The sequence below is a fragment of the Rattus norvegicus genome, chromosome 8 (assembly GCF_021556685.1).
Source record: "Rattus norvegicus strain SHRSP/BbbUtx chromosome 8, alternate assembly SHRSP_T2T, whole genome shotgun sequence".
Taxonomy (NCBI): domain Eukaryota; kingdom Metazoa; phylum Chordata; class Mammalia; order Rodentia; family Muridae; genus Rattus; species Rattus norvegicus.
The window spans coordinates 120,470,663-120,492,476 of NC_141541.1; the positions used below are offsets into that span (position 1 = coordinate 120,470,663).

The 21,814-nt window shown below is 41.0% G+C and overlaps 1 long non-coding RNA gene across 1 annotated transcript; it reads right to left on the bottom strand.

The window, feature by feature from the left end:
- Positions 1 to 2,712: 2,712 nt before the first annotated feature.
- On the bottom strand, positions 2,713 to 7,833 carry LOC102553777 (uncharacterized). The gene is made up of 3 exons (XR_015627401.1): positions 7,679 to 7,833; positions 4,970 to 5,120; positions 2,713 to 3,223 (listed from the first exon to the last, which is right to left on the bottom strand). It is a non-coding gene; the product is annotated as an uncharacterized LOC102553777 (long non-coding RNA).
- Positions 7,834 to 21,814: the final 13,981 nt, after the last annotated feature.

Here is a 21,814-nt window from a genome sequence, read left to right on the forward strand (position 1 = left end):
CTAGAAGACATTTTTGATTAATGCCAAGAGACAGGATATAAATTAACCTGTGGGTAATAAATGAGGGAGTGAAATAATGGCTTAATGTCATTCGGTTACATTTATCTGAAAAGCCAGTTATTATTTATTTGACCTGCCCCCCAACAAGAGCAACTTGAGGAAGGATGAGTTATTTGGCTCACAGTTCCAAGGAACTGTCTATCATGGTATAGAAGTAAAACAGCAAGAACTCGAAGCAGACAGCCACATTGTATCCACAGTTCATAGGAGCAAAGTGATGGTCACTCATGTTCAACACATTGTCTCCTTTGTATGTAGTCTAGTACCTAAGCCCAGGGGATGGTACCACCACATGTGAGATGAGCCTTTCCACCTTCACTAACCTTACAGAGATAATCCCTCAGGGGTACACCTAGAAGGTTGTCCCCTAAGAGATTCTATATGACATCGAGTTTACAATATTTTCCCTCACAACGAACATTTTATTAAGAACATTATCATGAAGATTATGAGACAATTCCTCTACCTGGAAAATAATTGTTTTAAAAGCACAAACGATAAATGTAAATTCACCTAAAAGCAGGAAATACAGACTAGAGTCACTGAGGTCAAAGACTTAGCTCCTTCCGTGCTTTGAATTTAATCAGTGGTAGGATTGGTTGAAGCAATGACAATGTGTTCTGTCTTAATACAGTGTTCCTTGGTACACACACATTGGTATAAGGTTTCAGATATCAATTCAGCTAGTTACCCAAGAATCTTAAAACTGAATATATCGCCCCACTTAGTAAGAGTGGGAAGTTATATAGCAGGCATTTCTCAGATAAGATAAACAGGGTAGGGAGTGGATAAGCATCTCCCTGTGTTTCCATGAGGACTGTGCTGTGTGGTGGAAGAGTCTTTCTATGAATTTACTGTCCAGTTCCACAAAGTCATTGACTTTTCAGACAGATAGAGACCTTCTGTGCCTCCCACGTGTCTCCCATCACTCTTCACTTCCTGGCTTCCTGTCTCTGCTTGTCCATGTGGTGACTCCACACCACTGTCCTGGACTGCACGGCTACCACACTCACAAGCTGCATTTCTTTCACTAATGTACCTCTCTCTGTTCTTCTCCTTTAAATTCCTTACTGGTTCTCTGTTGTCAGAGAAAGAACAGCAAATCCCTTCTCTTGTCGATGTGACTTGGCCTTTGATTTGATTTCTCTACCTAGCCAAGATATTGCCTCTAATGAATCTAGGCCCTGAGGTACATGTGACCACTTTTGCTTTCTCTTGCAATAAACCATTACTTTTTTCTTCTTTCCTCCTCTTTTCTTGTCTGTCTGTCTACCTGTCTGCCTTTTTCCCCTTTCTTTCTTTTTGTGGTACTGGGGCTCAAACCCAGGAGCTTGCACGTAGCACACAGTGCTTCACCACTAAGTTATATCCTTAGCCCAGAGGCAAAACATTTCTACTTCTGCATCGTAAACCATCAGAAATTTTCAGCCTGAAAGAACATGGGCAATTAATTAAACTTTCTGTAGGTCAGAAATATGAATGACTCTGGGTTGTCTCAAAGACAGAACCAGATGTTTACAGGGCTGCATTCCTAGCAGGAGGCTTTGAAAGAGAATCACAACCAGGCTTACTCAGGCTGCTGGAAGTTCTCCCACCCGGTTGTTTGTAACCCTGTTGTCCTGGGGCACCCGCAGCTTACAAAAGCTCATTACATCTTTCTTGTTTCTAATATCTCTGCCTTCTGCTTTTCTTGAATTGCTATGGTGCCATCATCGAGGACACATGGCTTGTAGAAAATGATGCAATTAAAACTTCAAGGCACTTCAGGAAAGTCTTCTTTCTGGAAGTCCTAGCTTTATTGAATACGTAAACAACAACAACAAAAACACCCTTTGTTATGTGACTTACCACATTCTCAGGCTTTGAAGACTGTTTTGTAACCTTTGGAGAATCATTTCTTCCGCCTTTTTAGGCTATCGTCTCTTTCCCTCTCAGCAAACACTCATTCTGTGAGGAAAAGTATTGTCTACCTCTTCCTGGATCCTTTTGGTTTCTTAAATTGATAAACAATAGATTCATATTTTCAAGGTAACTTTTATCATGTTATATTCACAGTCATTTGAAAAAAGTCTTAATATAAACTAAATTAATATATGCACTTTCAGAATTTCCCCAGGTTTTGAATAATATGTAACCTGTAATTCATATACAGATATTATATATACATATATATTTCTTCATGCATAGATGTTCTGTTATATATAATAATGTATCATGACATAGTTTGTTATTTATATTTATGTGGTATATATCATATACTATATTATGTATTCAACCAGTCACATGTGCAATCTTTTAAGTTTTTCACAATCAATCTGTGATATAAACATCATTATCCTGGTTTATAATCATCAGCATGAGGAATCTGGGCTCTCAGAGAGTTTAATTAACTTGCTAAGATCAAGAGGAATCTAAGTTAATCTCACACATAAAGGCAGAGCTGAAGTTTCAACCCTTTCTAAGAACTCATTCCACATATTCCTCTGCACAGAATATAAACCACACCTGTAATTCTATAATTTTTGACTATAGAGTAACACTTGACCTGAAGATAGTATGATAGTATTGAACACTAGAAGGAAAACTCATCAAACATATATCATTAAATGAATAAATGAATAAGACATGGAGCAAAAAAATCAATGGCAATTATACTTTCTAAAGGTTTCTTTAAAGAGAATTAGAACTGTAGGATTAGGAAGCAGGGTACGGCACCTACATATTTACTCTGCGTCCATACAAGGTCCAAATGAAATCAAAGTTTTAATCTTCTGAATAGGAAAGAGTTGAGAATGGCAAAGAGAAGTTGAGTCAAGCTCAACAAGTCTGTGGGATTCAGAGAAGACAAGACAATGGCCGTGACAATGACTGATGGAAGAATTCAGCTGTGATGTTGTAGGAAGTTGGAGCAGAGGCCCAAGACATGGCCATTTAGAACAGTAGAACCACTGGGTTGCACTGGTGGGGTATGGATTGGGAGAAGGCAATGGGTTGAGGGTTGAGGGGTCTTCCATCTGCATAGATCAAGGGAAGCAGAGCTCTGATGGCCAAGAGATAAAACCTTGGAAGTCTTCGCAAGGAACCGTGGGAGCCACACCAAAGCTGGTGACTCTGCATCCTTCCAAGATGGCTTTCAGTCTTCCTCTGGCACCTGTGACAGATGCTGAGACAAGGAAAGGTAGCCTGAAATTCTGATCTTTTATCAAGGCCAGGTGTAAATGGGTAAATTCACATCTAAGAGGCAGCAGTCTGTCATCATTGTCATCACATTCCACAGGGAGGTAGTCTCCTATGCCCACTGTTGGTCGGGGGCACAAAACACCCATGGCCTTTGGCCACGAGGCCACAAAACTTCAAAGCAAGACTTTGAGTCATTCTTTCCCAGGCCACAGCTATCTCCTAAGAGGTTCCTGTCAGAATCCACTCCCATTACCCTATTGCTTACACTGTAGCCCAGATAAACAATCATTTATGGATTCAGGGACATAAAAAGCTATGTTTAAAATTCTGGGAAGCTGCGTTAGTTTAACGAGAAATAACCAACTCCCATTCTACTGAGATGGGTCTGTCATCACTCGATCAAAATACTTTTTCTTGCCTCCTATAATAAGCGATAATTTCCTAACTTTTCTGAAAGGCCTTTTTTCCTTCTTTATAATGGTTGTTGCCTTTCAGGATTTTTTTTTTATTGTTTCCCCTCGACTCATTGTCAAAGACTTCTAATTATAAAACTAAGAAACCAAATCAAATAGAATAGCATAAAGGAAAGAAAACAAAAGAATCCTGACAGATGTGGAAATTACTCATTTGTAAGAGGGGCTCATTAAACACCCTCACTTCTGTTGGTTACAAAACACCAAGGACTCTGTCTATTATCTGAAGCCCATTGTGGTCACTGGCTATTTCTTGCAGGAGCCCATCCATCATCCCAACTTGCATAGGGAATATATTATGGTGCATTCAATCCATGTTAAATGTGTTTTTCTTTTTGAAATTTGAAAATGGGGACCAAATAAAGCAACAGCCAACGACTCTACACAAAATACTCTTTCTTAATTAGATTCAGGGATTGTTTTTAAACAATCACTTTACTGATTCATTCAGCCCTTTATTTTGGTAAACTTTATTTTGTTCTACAAAGCCAGTTCTTAATTAAAGTCTAGACTAATGATTGTATAAGCACAAAATAATAACACTAATCAGGCTAAAATACCTTGGAATTGTCAAAAAAAATCCCTTGTGTTCACAATGTCATACCACTGTGATGTTACTAAACATGAATTATAACAAAAATTAATCATGAGTCTAACAAACATGTGGCTGTCTTGATTTGGCAAGTGCTGAACGAACCAGAGAGCTTTCATATGCTCCAGCTTAGCAAGACGCCCTGCTCTACCCTTGTCTTAGCATAAAGATGAAAGGCTGTCCCTGAGTAAGGGCTTAGCCAGCAGCAGAAAACAGGAATGCCGGAAGATATACCGTCTTCCCAGAAACTGTTATCCATATCTACCCATGCCATTCCATTTTTAGATCACATTTAGCACCATACTGACTAGCTCTTACTGATCTAGAATAGCATCCCATTGCTCTCCCTATCTTATCCTGAGATGTATTTGGCAGTGAAGACCATGTCTGAAAAATTAAAACAATACTAGAGTAGGTGGAGTGAATCACAGACTGCCACAGGTTTGATATGCTGGTACTGGAAATTCTTCAACCATCTTCTCAAATAAAAATTGTTTTCTGAAATAGCTTTTTATGCTAAGCCAGATCATAGCCATGAAAAAAATCAAAGGTAAGCAATAATTCACTGTGCATCATTTTGGTTGGGACTTTAAATTACATATATACATATATATGTATTATATGTAAATATTTGTGACTTTATTCATTACTAATGCTAAGATACCTGACAAAGGACAGCTCTTCAGGGTCAGATGTAGTTTACAAGCCAGGGGATAAGAATCCCTTGCCAGTTATACCCCACATGGATGTCAGCGTATACCACAGCAGGTAGGATGTATCCAGCATGTAGGATGTACCCTGCACATCCTGCTGTGCTGTTGGATAGAGAAACAAATTGAAAATATTATGGTACAAAGACAGAAGCTCCATTCCCATGGACTACGCATTCAATCTGAAGAGTCTCTTAGGACCAACATGAGACTCTTTATTCCTTTTGACAAATACAGAATCAGGAGAGTTGAAAGTGTACCTACACCCTTGGAAAATTAAATTCTGTTTTAGTTAAAGCTTTCCTTGAGGCTGAAGTGGCTACTTAAGGAAAGATAATGACAGTGTTAGGATGTTTAATTGCTGCTTAATCAGTGTCTCTATGGCTCATGCTGGAAAGAATGTGGGGGAAGATACTTAAATTAGGAACCAAATGAAATGCTACTATATCAACCACACAACTTCACATGTATGTGAGAAATACAGATTTGACTTTTCCATTGCTACCTGGGAGTCTAGTTGCTTATTGGCCACTCAGAGAGTCGCCAGATTGCGATGTTGTAGGCTGGTTATTCCGCAGGATACATCAGCATTTAGGACCTTGTCCAAAGTTTCAGAGACCAAATCTACTATCTGTAGTTACTATCATACACAATGCCAATATTTCTACACATACAAATGATTATTTTGTAAATCTGCTTATTTTGATGTTTAAATATATAAGTTCCAAGGTTCAGGCTATACTGACAAGTAAGGATGACATAGGAAGAATTAAAATATGAGAATTTAGACAATTGCAGATGGAGAGATCAGGCTTTACTGCCAGGAATGTGGTGTGAGACAGCAGACCATGCCAGGAAACTTAGCAAGGTAGAGTGGGTCTGAGACCATGGAAACACATACCAAAGATGTAGGTGCCCCCTGCTCTCTGAGAGAGTCTTAACCTGGAACACATGTCACGTACCCCAGTTTTGTTTCGTATCCCCAAAACAGAGTGCTCTGTGCTAATGAGGCATCTAGAGACCCTTAGGGTTTATCAATAAGCTTCACTTCTCAGACATTCCTTCCCACAAAAGGTATTAATCTCTGGTCCACCTTGAGGAGTTAGTACACATCTATTTCTCACAATGAACAACCAATTAACACTTTGGATCCAAAGACTGTCCCTTTAATTGAGAACCGCCATGGGGAGCATGGAGAAAGCCTTCGCCTATGGCCTTTCCTCCAGTATCGGTTCCACTCTTTGTCCCTGCATTTCCTTTAGACAGGAGCAATTCTGGGTTAAAATTTTTGAGATGAGTGGGTAGTCCTATCTCTCAACCAGGGGCCATGCCTAACCTCCGGATATGGTCTCTATAGATTCTCTCTCCCCTTTAATTGGTATTTCAGCTAATGTTGGGTTCTGGGAGCCTCTTGCTTTCTTGGCATCTGGGACTTTCTGGTGGCTACCCCCAGTTCCCCATGCCTTACTGCTACACACCTCTGTTCAATTTCTTTTTTTTTCTCCATCTTTATTAAATTGGGCATTTCTTATTTACATTTCAATTGTTATTACCTTTCCCGGTTTCCAGGCAAACATCCCCCTAACCCCTCTCCCTCCCCTTCTATATGGGTGTTCCCCTCCCCATCCTCCTCCCATTACTGCCCTCCCCCCAACAATCCTGTTCAATTTCTTGACCCTCTCTACATCTCTCTCTGTCTCCTTCAACACCTAATCCTGCCCCCCTTTTTCCCTTCCTCCTCCTTTTTCCCTCTCAAGTCTCTCCTTCCCTTTACCTCCTGTGATTATTTTGTTCCCCCTTCTAAGTAGGGCAATTCTAGGGCAGTGAGGAGAAGAGTGGGTGGGTAGGTGGGGGATCTCCCTCATAGAAGTGGGGGGAGGAATGGGATAGGGGGTTTACCATAGAAGCAGGGGGAAAGAATGACATAGTGGGGTTACAGAGGGGAAACCAAGAAGGGGGATAAAAAGAAAAACTATATAACTTAAAAAAAGCCTTTGCCTAAAGAGCCACTGACTAAATCTCCCTTAGAAGGCCCATTTTGCCCCCAAACAATGGCTGCTACCTTAGCCAATAAGCTAAACCAGACCTCCCAGGCCCGGCCATAGGCTAGACACCTTCCTCAGTCCATGGATCCCCAACAGTCCTGGCCTCATTGCAGGCCCATGGACCCCCTCCCTATATTTTGTTCCTGACTTCTTGGTGTGGTTCTCCAATGGAAACTGGAGGCCTAGAAGTCAAGAAACTCCAACTTTGGCCTCCCCATATCAGAACGTGTTTTTTCCATGCCCTATTGGTGCGTCCGTGCTTCTCTGAAGCCCAGCACCCAGTTGCTTGAGATAAGCACAGTCAAGCTCCCCACATTTCACCTCCCCAGTGGCCATTCCCAGCTATGGGGCAGAACATGGCCCCACGATGTGATATCTCCTAATCCTGACACACTATGATCAAGGCACAAGAAACACAATGAGAGTTCAACAGAACACAGATTACAGGCCTCAAGCTGCGTTTTGTAGCTAACTATAGGGAAATGAGGTGGGAAGATCATTGGTTTTCTAAGGCAAACATATTTGAGAACTATGAGGTTTGCTGCCCCTTTTTTGCACCACTGGAGGTCTCGATGGGGGCATCTGCTTTCCTTCTGCAAACCCCAAGTAGTTGGTTACCTGAAACTCTGAGTTCAGTTTTAGAGCCTTGGCTTTGGTGAAGAATGGGGCTTCTTTAACAGACTAATGCTGACAGGGCAGGTGCCAGTGTTGAGGCTAGGAATGCATTCTTCCCTGTCTATGCCTCTCTCTGTAATGGCCAATATAGACATCATCTGTGGAGACAAAAGTTTAAAGCTATGATGCCATAGCACACTATCAGGTAAGTGCTCTTCAAAGCTATGGTGTCATCATCACATACCATCCAGGAGGATGCTTTTGCTCACCGTTGAATCTACTATCTAATGTGGTAACTGAGACATGACTAACTGCTTTTCAATGACCTGTTGGAGTGTCATGTCTTAGGTATCACCCAGCTATTCTGAATGACTGTCTCCTGCTCGAGCTTGTTCCACGATTCACAGTTTATGATGAAACAGAGGAGGGAGATCATACCACACACCAACCTCCAGCAAAAGAAAGGAGACTCCCCGCTGTGCTCAGATGCTAGAGGAATAAACAGGGTGCTCCAGGGTGTTTCTTTGCAGTTTGGATCTTCTGGCACGTGAACGGAAAAATGAGAGCAAAAATAGATGAAAATCCAACTGAGATGTGTTGCTTAGCAATTGAGGGTGGAACATATATTTCTGGTAGGATTCAAGTCTGACTCAAGGAATCAGATCCAAAGCCATCCAGAGAGCCAAGAACTCATCCCATTGTTAAACAGGTTTAACTGCTAATAGGGGTGTATTCATTCTAAAATTGAGAATGTGGCAAAACATGACATCGCCCCACCCCCTGCATAAAAAAGCATTCACAGTATCACTCCACTATAAGGATGGATGAATTGGGAACATAACTCATATGTTTATAATGGGCAAATAAATCATTTGATAAGGGCTACCTCCCCACAAGAAGCTGTCTGTGAAGGCAGTATCATAAATGATTCATACCCTTCTCACCCATGTGTGTCCTTTGGCTCAGCCATACAAGCAGGACCATGGGGGTTGTTGGAGGCAGAGAAGGAGACAGGTTAAACCACACTGCTTTATAATAAGTTCTCTAGATGGCGTATGTCTGTGAAGTGTCAGAAGCCCTGCTTTGGGTTCAAAATTTTACCTTTGGGTGCCCGACCTTCAGAAAGCACATTAATGTCTCCGTGCCTGGTGTGGGAGACATTCCATTGAAAGATGTGAACCAGGCTGAAACAAAGTAGTGAAGATACCAAAATCCAACATAGCAAATCAGTGAGTTTACTGTGTTACTTATAGGAGTGTGGGTTGAGGGATCACTTACAGGAACTGAGGTGATTCAAAGATGGCTGCCTCATAAAAAGACCACTCACGAAAGCTACAGCCTTCTTACTCCCTGTGTGACTTACAAGGAACTCAACTGACTATAGAGCCTTTTCTCTGCAGCTGAGAAAAGTCAGAGTCTCCTCTTCAGTGGTCATCTGTGGCCTCTACAACCTGGGGAAGGACCTCATGACCTTGGTACATTTCAGCTTCTGAGACGTGAAGAATTTTTTTTACTCCCTGGGTTCTAGGAGTATTCCTCCTCCTTCCTTGAAGGAATGTTTCAATTTTCAAAGGAAATTTCTAACAAGGATGCCTTCGTTTCTTCACTGGGAAACAAGAAATGATAAATTATAACCCATATGTGCTTTACTAAAGATAAATGTAGGGTAGTAAATTACTGCTCAGAACTAGGTCTAGAGTTTGCTAAGTGCTTATGTCACATCTACTTCTTTTAGGAACTTTTTCTAATGTTCTAAATCTTTGAGATAGTTACAAAGGTAGGAGATGTTTGACTTAAAGAAGAGGGGAGGCCTAGAAGCATCTGTCTTAGAGATACCCTTCTTTTGAGGTCATGCCTACAACAAAATGGTGTAGACACCTTGCTGATGCAGAACTGCAATGTTTCTTTGGTGTATTAAGAGAGCGGGAGGAGCCTTCAGAGCCAGCCTCACATTCTAGTCTTGCTTTGTACAACCTTACACATCACAGGGAGTGCAGGAAGCTGCAATTTTAACTTGAAGTGTCAGAGTTTGGTATCTGAGGAGGGTTGATGTAGATGACAGCTCTCTCTGTGGATCCTCACCACCTATACCCTGCCCATCCCTTTCCCAAGCCTTTTGCTGCAGTGCAGCTAAAACTGACCATAGGTCCCTCTGAATAGCTTCTGTGCCAATAGATATACCATGATGGCACAGTGAATAGATGAAATGGAAGAACTGATTATGTTTTGAGCAAAGGGAGGACTGAAGAAGAAACTAAGATAATTGAAGATCTTCTGCTTTGTACTGTTAATTATTTGTTTTGTTTTTCTCTTCCCATGGAGTCAAGTAGAGATGAGGATACTGCTTTGGAGTGAAAACATAGTCTTCACAGTAAAAATCTATGCAGGATTATCCAATCAGTAAGAGCTTTTCTACTTCTTACAATCAACCTGAAACAGCATAGGCAACACCTAAAAGGTCATTCCTACAGTGGTCAATCTCCTGAACCAAATGATTGACAGAGCATGGTTCTTGGTGGCCATTTTGGACCTTGTTTCATGCAACATTGGGAGGGGATTGATGTTTGCTCCAGAGCTGCCCTTTTCCCCACTTCCCCATAGCACTTGCTTGCTTGCTTTCTACTGAAGGAGAGAACCCTCTGATCATGTACTGCAAAGGTTCTCTGCTGCAACCCCTCCCTCAGATGTGTCAGCAAAGTTCTTGTGGAGGTACCTGCAGATAGGCAGGCAGCCAGGGGAGGAAGGTAAGACCTGGGGAGTGGAAATGCTTTTGTAACTACATCAAAAACAACTTAGAGGCAAGTGTTGGGGGACAGCAGCTGCTCAAAGGGGAGCCTGTCAAACTCACAGCAATCCATCTTCCTCAACATCGCAAGCTCTGAGACTACAAGTATGTACTACTGTGTCCAGAATCTAAGAGTCTTGTTTTCAGATTGATGCCTGTGCTGGCTAGTTTTATGTCAAGTTGATACAATCTGGAGTCATCAGAGGAGGAGGGAGGCTCCACTGAGAAAAATGCTTCTGTAAGATTGGGCTGTTGACAGCTCTGTAGGGCATTTTCTTAATTAGTGCTTAATAGGGGAAGACCTAGCCCATTGTGGGTGGTGCCATCCCTAGGCTTGTGGTAGTCCCACATTCTATAAGAAAGCAGGCTGAACAAGCCATCATGAGCAAGTCACTAAGCAGCACCCCTCCATGGTCTCTGCACCAGCTCCTGCCTCCAGGTTCCTGCCGGGTTTGAGTTTCTGTACTGACTTCTTTTGATGATGAACAGTGATGTGGATGTAGAAGACAAATAAGCCCTTTCTTCCCTGGAGTTGCTCTGACCACAGTGTTTCAACAAAGTAGTAGTAGCCATAAGACATTGTCAGTTCCTTTCTGCTAAAGGAAAGTGAGCCTCCGAAATCTTTAGCTTTAGCCTAAAGGTGCTAAGCCAGGAGGTGCTGTATTTTGGTCCCTCAACTGCTCCCAGATGGACTTTTCATCATTAGCCCTTCCCATTGGCTGATATCCTCTAGTTTTATTTTACAGAGTCTCTCACCTTTCCATTCAGTATTTAGTTATTCAGGCTCCAATTAAAACTCTCTGAAAGGCTTAGCTGTGAACGTAGAATATGTGTGAGACTCCAGGCAAGCACTCTTCCACACTAATAAAAGATTTGGCTTAAATAAACAGAACAGCCTCTAATTATTTACACCCTCTTGATCACTTTCAATGTAAGGGATCTAAAAAGGAAAAAAGGTTAGAGGAAAAAAATATAAAGATAAAAAATCCACTAACCTCAGCAGTATTTGAACTCAAATGGCTGCAAATTAGTCATAAACCATAGGGCAGGCTGTGCTCCCGCAACCTCCTGTAGAAGATAAAACGAGACAGCTTTATCAATGGGAATGAATCAAGAACTTTCTTTGGGGCTCTCCATAAAGTGCATTCTAGTAAACAAACACATGGTGATTGTGTGCTGTGTTATGACCCTATTCCCAGGCCTCTATTATAAAGACCAAGAGATGACTTTCATACTATCGTTTATTTAGCCATAAAAGAGTGCACATCTCGCTTCTAAAACATAAGCAGCAGAAGGCTGGCCAGGAGAAAACCCCAGTGCGCACTTCCCTGTGGAAATGTTGCTAAGCTAAAAGAACTGTCTTTTCTTTAATTTAATTTATTGTTATTACAATTTATTACTCATTATTTGTTCCCAGTGTTAATAAAAATTAGAAACATACCATGACAAATGTGTGGAAGAAGACAGAAGACTATTTGTAAGGGTCTGCTCTCTCCTTCTACCATGGAGTCTGGGAATCGAACTCATCATGTCGGGCTTTCGAGATAAGTAATTTTACGTGCTCAGCCCACAGGCTAGCCTGGGAATGGTTTCTTTTACTTCTTCTCAGAAGGCCAGCTACGTCATAATGAAGTTCCACAACACATAGTAAGCCCAAAGTTCTGTGGAACTTAGAAATAGTTCAAAGAAAGCACTTAAAAGCAAGAATGCTTACAGCAGACAGAGGTCTGTTGTGTCTTCCAAAAAAAAAAGTCACAAAATACACATGGAACTCTCATCTTTTCCTTCCTGAAGACCAGCTTGCTTCTGCCCCATCCTCAATCAGATATTTAAGTAAATCTATGCAGTAGGTTTTTACTGTATTGTATTTTAACTTCCTGCTATGGGACGCTAAGATATGTTGTTTTGAAAGAAGCTCAGGATTATTGACTACTGGCCATTTTCAGTGGACACATGAGGCAAGAGAGAAAACACACCGGAGACTGATTAAGATGGCTCAACAAGAGCCCTGATGTCTGAATGCTTACACTTGACTTTCAACTTCCTGGCGGGCCTCAGCCCGTGCTGATCTGCCACCTTCTAGTACACACCACTAATCTAAGTCGAAAGAGCAAATGGAGAGAAGGGTACCTTTCCTACCCGAAGTCAGGATTCTTTTCCTACTGGGCTCAATGATTGAGAGAGATGCCCCTACCTCATCCTCTTCCTACAACTGGTTTTCTGTTGAAAAGGTGTTATCAGGGGACTGGGTTATGATTTTACCCTTTTGTCTTCATATCTCTGCATGTGTTCACATACACACATGTGTAGAGGACATATGCACATTTATACATATGCCCGAAGAAGTCAAAGGACAACCAGAGGTGTTTTTGCTTATGTGTTGGCCACCATTTTTTCTTTGAAACAGGATCTCAGGATCTCTGGTCTGGAACTTGGCAAGTATCCTAGGTTGGCTGGACAGTGGGTCCCAGCCTGCCTCCTTTTCCCCAGCATGAAAGTACTGGAACTACATTCCTCACTTTTTCTATGTAGCTTCTGGAGATTAAACTCGTATTCACTCACTTTAAAGGCAAACACTTGAACTGAGTTACCTCCTCGGCCCTGCGTCTTCACTCCTAAGATTTGCCTAAATCCTGTGCCCCCCGTCTTCCTTCCCAGAGAGTCTGTTCTTATAATAGAAACTGGGGTCAATTTCCTCTTGTCTTCCACAATCCACCAATGTCTAGAAACAGCTGAGGTGGTCCTTCATGTGCATAGTTAAGAATGCAGGCTTAAGTTAAACAGTCCCCTGAGACATGTCCCCTCCCCTCAGTTGTTCGCCTAGCTTCTCCATGCTTGTTTTGCTGCCTCAGAAAGATGATGAATCTTTCAATATACATCTATTATAGAACTAAAATGCAGTTGCTGTGTTTGTAATTACAAATATAATATAATATGATATAATACAATATAGTATAATATAAAATAATGCAACATAATATAATATACCTTCACAAATACCTGCCACATATAATTACTTGGTAGCCAGTGGGGTAGCAAATGTCTGTAATCCCAGTGTACCTCAGGATAGAGACAGGTAGACCCTGGGGACCCATTAGTCAGCCAGGTTAGTCAAAAGGGCAAGCTTCCGGTACAGTGATAGACTGTCTCCAAAAATATAACGGAGCCTGTCTTCGTTAGAGTTTCTGTTGCTGCAATGAAACACCACGAAGCAAGCTGGGGAGGAAAGGGTTTATTTGACTTAAGCTTTCACACTGTTACTCATCACTGACAGGAACAGGACAGGACAGGAACTCAAGCAAGGCCAAAGCCTGGAGGCAGGAGGGGTGCTGCATACTGGTTTGTTCAGCCTGCTTCCTTATAGAATTCAGGAACTCCAGCCTAGGGGTGGCACCACCCACAAAGGTCTCTGCCTTCCCCCGTCAATCAATCACTAATTAATAAAATGCCTTACTAGTTTGCCTACAGCTCAATCTTAGGGAGAAATTTTCTTAATTTGTGTTCCCTCCCTCCTCCCAAATAACTTTTGCCTTTGTCAAGTGGACAAAACAGAGATCAGCAAAGATCATCTAATATCAACCTCCGGCTTCCATGTGTGCACACATGAGTGAAGAAGTTACGACTTTATGTCTGTTGTCCTGGTAAAATACCCTGGCCAAAAGCAACTTAGGGGAATGGGCTTAAGTGCCTATAGTTTCTAGGATATAATTCCACCACTGAGTAAAAGTTAAGACAGAAACTTAAAACAGTTAGTCACATCATATCCACAGTCATGAGCAGAGATAAATGATGGCTCCCGTGTTGTCTGCTTGATGGATTGCCTGTGCTCAGCTAGCTCTTGTCACTTATACAGCCTGGAAAACAGGCCGCCCATAGAGTGTTGGATCTTCCTACATCAGTCAACAACCAACACAATCCCCATAGATACACACAGGGGACAACCTGATCTAGGCTCCTTCTCAGTTGTGTGTCCCCTGGTGACTCTCGAATGTGGTGAATTGGTATTCAGAACAAAATAGCACGGCAAATGTGCCTCCATATACATGCATATACACATATGCACACATCTCCTATATGAAACTCACATACGTGCATTACATACATCACATACACACAGCACACATATGCATTACACACATGCATCACATGTATCACACACATGCATGATACATACATCAGACTCATGCATTACATGTATCACACATATGACATATGCATTGCATGCATCACATACATATATATACACCACACACATGTATCACATGTATCACACATACATAAATCAGACACATGCATTACATGTATCACACATATGCACCAGACTCATGCATTACATGTATCACACATACGACATATGCATTGCATGCATCACATACATATATACATCACACATGCATCACATGTATCACACATATGCATCACATGCATCATATACATGTATCATATGCATCGCAAGCATGCATTACACGTGTCACAGGCATGTATCACATGCATCATACAATGCAACACACAATGCATCACACACAGAGAGACAAAACACACACATACACACAAACAACTGATGGATAAAAATGGCTTTTACTACTCATATCTCTCTTTATTTGGAAATTAAATTATTTGCATCTGGGATGTATTGAAACATCATCTCACATCTCTCCAAAATCAAAAAAGAAACCTATTTTATGATTACTCAGCAAAATCGAAGAACAGGACAATGTAGTCTAATTCTCTTCTGCTCTGTGGATGAATCAATGCATCCTGCATTTTCACAGACAAGTATGGTTTGTTGTTTTTATGCTGTCAAATGTTCACACCAGTTTAATATTTGTTACCAACATTAAAACACACTGTCATTTTAGGCATAGTACAAAGTTTGGGTCGGTCCCTGAAACTTTATCCTTAATATCATTTCAAGGGCATATTCTTTGTTATATTTTTCTTCCCAGTAACAAACTCATGTAAAATAAATGCTACATTCATTTTTCTGATATCTGCCCCCAATAAGTTGGGCATCAAGTATTCTTATGAGCTTTTGAAATTGGTTTGTGGAGACTGTTCACTGAAGTAGAACTGAGTACTGCCAAAATTACGTTTAATGAGAATGGATGGCTGCATACTTGAAGGCTCTAACTGACCTCCTTCCGAGAATCCAGAATTATGTAGGCTTGTTCTGAGTTCCCCCTCTCTCGGGTAAACTTGGTAACATCACCGACCAGAAATGTAACACACACACACAGAGGGTTATCTGTTCCATTATCAAACAACCAATTAAAGTTTCACCCTCTCACTAGTGATGGATCAAGGGGACATCCACACTGGAGCAAGCATTTGAGGTGATAGGAGAGATGTCAAAGGAGAAAATCTGTCAATGCAGACGATTCCCAACAGTAGATATTTAGCAAGCATCTAACAGTTTCCAGACATAATGTGATACATTCAGAGATAAACAGTAAACTGAGCCTCTAAACCCAGCTACTCAGAGGACAGAATCTGGGACATCACAGACCAAGGATCTGATTGAGCTCCAGCAAGCCAGTGGAACTTAGAGAAAACTTACATCAAAACGCAAAGCAGCAAACGGTCTGCGGATAGAGCTCTGTGATAGAGAGTTGCCTCTAGTGTTTGCTGCCCCAGGTTCAATCTAGGGTTAAAAAATAAGTGAGGGAAGGTGGAAGAGGAAGAAGAGGAAGAAGAGGAAGAGGAAAAGGAGGAGGAGGAAAAGGCAAAGCAGAAAACTTCCTGCATGCCTCTCTCCTCCTATTCTGAGCTGAAAAGTGCTGGTTGCCTGTAGCAGTTCACCTTGACCATCGAGTTGATAGGATTTAGGATTACTATGGAAACAAACCTCTGTATATGTCCATGAGATAGTGTCATCATTGAAATAACTGTGCTGAGAAACTCTGCCATAATGTGGGTGGCACCAACCTGTGGTCTGGGATCCGGGACTCAGTAGAAGTGAAGTGGAACATCTTGATGCTTCTCTTTGCATCTTGACTGAGAGTGCAATGGGACCAGGTGCTTCAGGCTCCTCCTCCACGACTTCATTGTCATCACTGACACTCCCCCTCCCCAACCCCTTGCCCAATATGTGAGCCCAGATTAACCCTTCCTCACGTTGCATTTTCTCAGATATCTTATCTCAACAAGAGAAGTAACCAATACAGTAACCAATATCAGAAAACAGCTGGACGAGGTCATATTACAGTTCTGAGGAGTCCACAGAAGATCTAAAGCTGTGCGTGCAGCTGAAACTTGAAGAAGAAAACAGTAACAACAACAAAAACCATAAGCTATAAACACAAGTGTCACTGAGAGTGGGGGAGTTGTAATGGGGTCTGTGGAATCATAAGAACGACAACTCCAGACCACCCTCAGTTCCAGCCACACCCACTTTGAACCGTAAGAATGCCTCACAGAACAAAAGGCAAGCTGAGCCACCACTCACTCCTACTTTACTTAAGATTTCTTCCCAGCTGTTCTAAAGAATGCCCCAGACACACAAAAGGACCAAAGACATTTCAAGATGCAAACTGGGTTCAGACATGAGACAGGGGATGGGACTATTAGACAGACAGTGTAAAATTATGATAATTAATATGTTAATGCTCTAATAAGAGGGTTGCTAAACTGCTGCCTTCAGGCTAAATTTAGCTGGCAACATGCTTCCGTGCGTTCCGTGAGTTAAGAATAGAGTTTTGTGTTAAATATTTGGGGTGGGGGGATTGAGTGAAGAGAAGAACAGTGCAGAAAAAGTACATGCAAGTTACATGGAGTCCAGCATCTGTTGACTTTATACTGAAAAATAGCAAAATATTTGTCTCAGTGCCTATATGCTAATACATTGTCAATTTTTACATAGAGCACATTTGAGGACCAGTGAGAAAGCTCAGTGGGTCAAGGAGACTGTAGCTAGCTAGCCCCAATGATCTGAGTGTAGCCCCCATGTCCCAAATGGCAGAAGAAAGCTGGCTGTCTGGGAAGAAGCTGCATCTAATCTCCATACCAACACACACACACACACACACACACACACACACACACACACACACACACACACACACACAAATAAAACCATTAAAATAAAAATAAATAAAACATTTTTAAAATAAAGTTAAAATTTTTTAGTATTATCGATTTCTCCTTTATAAAAAAAAATGGTAGCTTCAGGTGTCACAAACATCATGAGTTTCTTTTTCCTATCAAACTATCCAGAAATATTTGCATAATTATGCCAACCTCATCTAAATCACTGTAAAACACAAGGTAGAAAAAGAAACCACCCCCACTTATACCTTTGGTTAAATATAAATGGAGACAAGTAAGGATATCTTCATGTCTGAGAATAAAGTCAAATCATATGGAGACAAGTAAGGATATCTTCATGTCTGAGAATAAAGTCAAATCATATACATCATACAAATCTCATCAGAATGTCATGAGGCAGTAATAGTCCAGGGTTAAAGAATTTATCCAGAACAGCTTTAATTGTGCTGAGTTTGTGAGCCTACTTCACCACACGGTACACTGAATAGCGAGAATGGCTCTATGCTTACCCTCAGATGCTCAGGCATTTTGCCATTTCCTGAGGTAAAATGAAACAAAAATTAAGCACGAGTATGGAGGGCAAAGTTCAAGACTATCAGCAAGGGGTAAAGTAAAGTCTATAACAGACATTTGACTCCACCAAAACCATGGCTTAAAAACTGATGGTTGGTTAAGGACCACTGATATGTGTGGTGTTCTGGTGTGTTGTTCCAGTGCCGTGTTCCAGGGCTCAGTGAATGTGAGTGGGTGGAGGAGAACAAAACAGCCTAAGAGAGAAGCTCAGCAGGTCGGGCATAGACGGCCTTCACTCTGTCATGAGAAGCATGACCAATTATATAGAAAGTCATTCAATAAGACTGTATAAGTAATAAGACTGTTGAAATATCAAATTATTAAAACAGTATTTCTCTATATGAGCAAAAGTTAATTAGCAAGGTACTAACTCTTCCTATGGAGACTAAATTTCAGTTTATTTTTATTTTTTAAATAGTTCAAGAGTTTTCAAAAATGTTACGTATTTACATGTGTGAATGTGTATGCATGTGCACATGCGTACATGTGCCTGGAGAGCCAGGAGAGGGCAATTGGATGCCCTGGAGCTGCAGACATAAGCAGTCTTCAGCCACCATATGGGTGCTCTTTAGCTACCAAGCCCCCTCTCCAGCATCAAAATCTACTTAAAATTTTATGGCTTTCCAAGATCTTTTTGGAGAAATCGGAATATTTGCTAAGTTGATATAAAAGCTGGGGTGAATTTTAAACATAAATAAAGCACAACAGTGACCCCCATTATCTCAATGTCATGACTATCGTGCAAGCCAAAGTATTTGATGCTGACACAATGAGAGACAGACCACGGATATAGGAAATCTTATTTGTAGCATCGAGGGAAACCCGGCCACATGGGAGCAATGAGGAATTAAAGTCACCAAGCTACTGGGACAGAAACTCGAAGGAACCTCATTTAGGATGTTGAATAGTGTGAGTTCCTGAATAAAACATAAAACCATGCATAAATTATTGATTAATGTAGGGAATGTTCTAAGAAATACTGGAAATAATTATAAGAAATGTCAAACGCAACCCTCCTGACACCTCACACCCTTCTCCACGAAGAAAGGATAGAGACTGATTCAGAAAGCCTCGACTTCCACAGCTATTTGGTGGTAGGAAGCAAAGAATTCTAGATCTCTTTGGAAGCCTGGTTCTTGGTTTATTATGAACATTTAGGAACATTAACTATGCGTATGACCTGTAGCCTGTCTTCTCACAAAACATATATCCTTCCCAGGACACTGCACTATCACTGCTCTGGACACTTTGTTTCTCTAGTTCATACCATTAAGAGCAGTTTAATAGTGCTTCTTGTCAGTCCCTCCGTCCTCCTAACAGTCTCCCACATAGCTGGGTCCCTGTGCATGTCCATCTTCCCAACCAACTTCATTATTTCTCCTTCCTGGGCAGTCTATGCCAAATATACAAAGAACTGACCCTCGAGCAAAAATCTGAAACACAGAAGAGGGAGGCCCAGCTGTCCTGTGAGGGAGAACAGTGTGGAGTCTAGAAGGGAAGGGAGAGTGCACCATTTAGCTTCCCTCGGCCTCCAAGCTACAAGAGTTGGCCTGATTCAGTGTCTTCACAAAGGAACTAAGCGGATATGAAGTGGGTCCTTAACTTTGAAATATCTCACACAAACCCCTTAGGGTAAAGATGTCCCAGTCTCTAACAGAGCTATCACAATTCTATGTGATTGTTTGTCCTAGAATAATCTCCCCTTAAAGCACATTATAAAACACTGATTTGAGAATTCTAGTTTGAGAAATTCTAAAGGAAAGAGTGCCTTTACTTCATGAGGGCTTGTCACTGTATGAGTAACTTCAGCTTGGTAACAGAACTACAGGAGTTTCATTGTTTGTTTCTTTGTTTGTTTCTTTGTTTGTTTCTTTGTTTGTTTGTTTGTTTCTTTGTTTCTTTGTTTGTTTCTTTGTTTGTTTGAAACAATGCCTCTAGCCCAGGCTGACCCAGAGCTTATAGCCCAGGTAGGCTTTCAACTTCTTCTCTTCTTAGCCTCAGACTCCCCCCCCCCCCCCGTGAATGAAGTAAAGCTACGAACCCCCGGGCCCAGAGTAGATAGCTTTTTAATACATACAGAATTATTCTTTCTGATGACTTTTTCTGTATTGTATGTTTTCACAAAGAAACAGTTACATCTTTCAGTGTTTCCAGATATAAAAGGAGAAATTGATTCTGCCACATGGCTAACTGGAAATCAATAATGTTTGATCTCGGGCAACGTGCCTGTGGTTTGCTCAATTAGCGCTTACAGAAGCTGCTCTTCACTCCATAGGATGTGAAGTCATCTCGATTCAGAGGTAAGGACGGAGGCCTCCTTTACAGTGCAGCTTTCTTTTCCTTGTTATTATTGTTACTTATAAGGATATTACAGGGAAGGCTCCAAGTCATTTTCATTAATTAGTTAATGCTAAATACTTCTAGCTTGTAATTTCTTTGATAAAGGGACAGGTTATTAGTAACCACTTTCTCTTCTCTACATAAAATACAGCCCGTGATGGCAACATATTTAAAGATGGCAAAGGTCATGTTGGATGTAATTACTTTGTAATTTGACTTGTTTACTGACACCACTTATCTTTACACAGCATATATTTCTTCTAAAACTATATTACTCTATACTGGAATAAAATACGAATTTATTTGGAAAGAGGAATGTTTTTAAAACATGGAAACATTCCCTAATTTGTAATGTGTTTTTAATGAATGTATATGTCTTTATATGTGTCTATGTATATGTGTGTATGTGTATATGCATGGATCTCTATGTGTGTCTGCATGTGTGTATGTATGTGTATCTGTAAGTATGTGTGTCTTGTCTATGTGAGAGTATGTGTATGCTTCTGCATGTAAGTGTGTATTTTCAACTTCTTTAAGCTCTCATCAACATTTGTTTTCTCCTGGCTCAGCAGTGGAGGAAGAATATCCTATAACATATCTACTTACAGGGCAAATGTGTTAATTCGATCCACACATACAATGGGTAATGGTAACATCAAAGTCGCCCTTATCTTTCTTTCTGTTAAGAAAATTTAAATTCCCATCCTTACAGCTTTGCCTGATGATCCCATTCCTCTGCATGTTTAATAGCATTTTTATTATAGGCATTCTAGCTGGGGTTGAGATGCTACGTCACGATAGCTTTAGTTTGTGTTCCCCAAGGGTTCACAATACTGGCCATTTTCCATGGATTTAGACATTTATGATCTTATTTTAAGAAATGGCAGTTAAAGGGTTAGGGTTGGGTTAACCAAAACTAATGAGTTTTAAAAAAAAACTAATGGGACTGGTGAGGTGGCTCAATGTTTAAAGAGCTCTGGTTCCTCTTCCAGAAGGCCTTGGTTCAACTCCCAGAAGCCACTTGGTAGCCAGCAGCCATCTGTATCTCTAACTCTAGGGCACATGATGCCCACTTTTGGCCTCTACGGACACCAAATACACATACCTGGTACGTAAACACCCATACATCAAAAGATTCGCACAGAGAAAACACTTAAAAAATAAATGTCCTTTGACATTTCTCCCATTTTCCATCTGGTATGTTTTTCCAGTGACATTGTTCTTCAGCCCCCTTATTGATTTTATAATTGTTTCTTACCATCCTACAGATTTACTTTCAATCCCTTGTTTCCCTCACTGAACAGAGGCTACTTTGACTAAAAACAATCTATCTGCATTCATATTTCAGGTATAAAATTTGAGTCTTATAAAAATATTGGCAATACTTGTAGCTTGAA